The sequence below is a fragment of the Theropithecus gelada genome, chromosome 5 (assembly GCF_003255815.1).
Source record: "Theropithecus gelada isolate Dixy chromosome 5, Tgel_1.0, whole genome shotgun sequence".
NCBI lineage: Eukaryota > Metazoa > Chordata > Mammalia > Primates > Cercopithecidae > Theropithecus > Theropithecus gelada.
In genome coordinates, this window is record NC_037672.1 from 40,851,196 (window position 1) to 40,854,390 (window position 3,195).

Here is a 3,195-nt window from a genome sequence, read left to right on the forward strand (position 1 = left end):
AGTTGGGTTATTGTAAAAGCGAGAGAGAGAATCACCCAGGCGACTTAGGCAGCCAGTGGGCCAGTGGGCCTGCATGCCGGGGTCAGGGTGGCAGGGCAGTGTGTCCATCCTGGCGGGACAGTAATTGCCCCGGGTCTGACACGACGCCGGGGGCTCAGGGCGCCTCCATCCATCTCCATCCAGTTAGCGACGCGCCTCCCGACCGGGCGGGTGGCCCGGCTTGGACCTCAGCTTCGAATAATGAGAACAATTGTCTCCCCGCCTGGCATAGACCTCCGCCACTCCTCCGGGTTCCCTGCCCCTCTCATTTCTCCAGCGCTGCTTGTTCCCCAGCCTTGGCGATGGGGATCGGGTGAGAGGTCAGCTCCAGATCCAGTGGCCCTGAGCTCAGAGAGCAGCGAAGTCAGGGTGCCCCAGGAGGAGATCCAAGCCTCGGCCCCCACTGCCCTCCGCTCTGCCTCTGCCCGCCACTAACCTACCTCTTTTTCCACCTGCCCAGCGAATCCAGCTGCCCGGCCTTCCCCTCCCATCCAAGAATCCCCGGCTCCTGCCTCTAGAATTTTCCACCAGCGCTGGGGGCTGTTAAAGATTCTGCTCCCCTCTGACAATTTAATAGTCCCAAGTCATCATCTGCGTGACACTGGCCATCTATCTTCTCCCAGGGGAGGACAAAGCGGGGCCTCCCGGACTCCAGGCCTCTCCCTCCCCAGCTCTTTCTATTTTGGGACAGCCTCACCACAATGGCGTCCTTATAAACCATAATGGCGATGTTTATGAAGGCCGCAATACCAGTGTATGAAGACAATTTTATGCCTAATTAGAAAATGATGTAACTCGAGAGAAGACAAAGGGAAGCTGTCCCCCTCCCGTTTCTGTTTCTTCAATCACACCCCCTCCCCAAATTTCCTAGGGCCGAACCCCTTGTGAGTGCTTAGGGCTGAAGGACTCTGTTTTGACAGTAGCTGGGCTCCCCGCGCCCCGCTGGCCCTGGCCGCGCGACAGGAGGCGGCAGGCACGTCCCACGGCTCCGGGCGAACGCTTGGGAAGGGGATAGAGGGAGGTCGCCGCGGGGAGGGGGACAGAGGCAGGCACAGAGTCCTAAAGAGATTTGAGACTCGCGCTCCTGCACTTTCTATCCCACGCGGCCCCATCCGAGGGGACCTCACCCCTGGGAAGACTCCAATAAATGCAACCCGGCGCCACTCGATTCCGGGATAATTTTTAATATATATGCAATAAATGTTCACTTTGTTAGATTGAATGACAGACAATAATATCGGCAAATCTTCATATCCATCCATTACCAGCAAATGAGCCGCACAAAGGACAGATTTGCTTTTGATTAATTTATTTGCAGACTCGGGTTGATAAAGCAATAACTATTTGGTTAAACTTGACATTTGGTCTTCAGGGGGTTATCAGACAAATCTCTGTCGCTCGGAAGAGATAATAAAGCTGTTTAAAGGGGATTAATTATTAATTGGCTGCAATTAATTTCCCCCCTTTGCTCGGCTGCTGCCACAATTCGCATCCCTCACCCACAAACAAAAGACAGAGGTTTGCCCTCCTCCCCACCCACTGACCTGGGGCGACGAGGGGATCCCCAGAGCCCTGAGTGAAGATGTGATCCCTTGCACCCGGTTATTCCAGTGCAGACTATTTTAATGAACCCTTGGCAAAACCTGACCATGTCTGTCCCCAGCAGCTTTTCTGGAGTCGAGGGTGTGATTAAGCATCAATTTGAGGGTCGTGGATTCGAAGCTGATTTTCTAGTCTCAATATTCCTGGTTATAAGGACATCAGCTCACACCCGTTGTTATATCTAAATCCACACTCCCCAACTTGTTTCCTTGGGGCAGCAGTTTGGGGGCTGAGCTGGAACCTGGGTGTGGGAGAATCACAAGATCGCCATGCTGATGACGCGGAGAGGATTCCTTCTTCCCTCCTTTCCCCTCGCCCTGCAGCGGAAACCCTTCGCATGGCCTCCCTGGCCTGGAACGCGTCCCTGACGACTGCAGGGTACGCAGGGCCCAAGGCCAGACTCTACAGGCTGTGCTTGGGCTGTTTTACTGGACCCGACCGAGGAATGAGCCAACCTCAGCACGATTGGGCCAGAGCGAGAGGCATCTTCATGACCCCGAGGTGCCCCTTCCTTTGCTAATAACCTGTCAAGACTTTAAAGAACACATACTGAGACTAAAGCCCACCAAGCCTGCCTGGCCACAGCGCAGGCTGCCTCGACCTCTCCGACCTCCACCCGCTTCCAGGGACCTGTACGCTTTCCTTGGGCGCGAGCTCGAGTCCGGGACCGGCAGGGTTCTCACGTTAATCAGTACCGCCTTAATCTGTACCACAGTCCCGTAAATCTGTCGCTCAGCCCATAGCCGGCCTTTGATCTCCAAACCGAGCAGCGGGACAGGTGTTGAACTGCACTTCCCTTCCCGCTCTGAGCCACCGAACAAACTTGGCCATGCTCGGAAAGGATTCCGGTGCTCAGGGAACCTGGGGCACAGGAGAGGGTGGGTAGGCACGAATAAGCGGGCTCTAAAAAGTGGTGTGGCTTGGCGATCCTATTCGTTCTTGGCGGGCAGAAAATTCAGTGCGAATAATCTGTAAATGCCCTGGTTGGAGAAAAGATAACTTGTGGAAAGAATGTGACCGGGATGGCCTGGTCAGGTAACAGTCTCGGGTTTTGGATGAGCGCAGTCTGACCGCAGAAAAGCTGTTGGGAAACCTGGGCTTCCGGCCGCGTCCCGCTTTTTCTACTTTCCCATTCCATTCCTATCTCCCTTCCCTTTCCTTCCCTTCTCTACCTTACCCTCCATTCCCTTCCTTTCCTTTCCTAGACATTTAAATAAAAACAAAGATTACACCCACAAAAAGAGCCTTGCCTAGGAGTGCGTGGAAACAGCAAGGGCGCCAGGGCGGGAGAGGCGCCCTCGGTGCGGGGTCCGCGCAGCAGTGGACCCCGCACCCCGGCCCCCAACGGCGCCTAGGAAGTTGTCACTCCTCTTATTTAAAGCCTCAGAAAATGCATTCATGAGATTGTTTCTTTATTTTTCCTTTCTGCCCCTCTCCGCATTCTTTGCCTATTTGCTTTAGGGCTTTTCAGCCTTTTTGAGGCCAAGAAAAGAAACCAGGTTCTTTTCTTTTGCGATTGGATCCGTATTCCGAGTTAGGGCGCCTTTTGATGTC

General features: G+C 54.4%; 1 long non-coding RNA gene across 1 annotated transcript in view; it reads right to left on the reverse strand.

The window, feature by feature from the left end:
* Positions 1 to 1,331: 1,331 nt before the first annotated feature.
* The window catches only part of LOC112625404, a 3,081-nt gene continuing 1,217 nt past the window's right edge, over positions 1,332 to 3,195 (reverse strand). The window contains exon 2 of the long non-coding RNA XR_003119584.1: positions 1,332 to 2,621. This is a non-coding gene — a long non-coding RNA (uncharacterized LOC112625404). The remainder of the gene's footprint in view (positions 2,622 to 3,195) is intronic.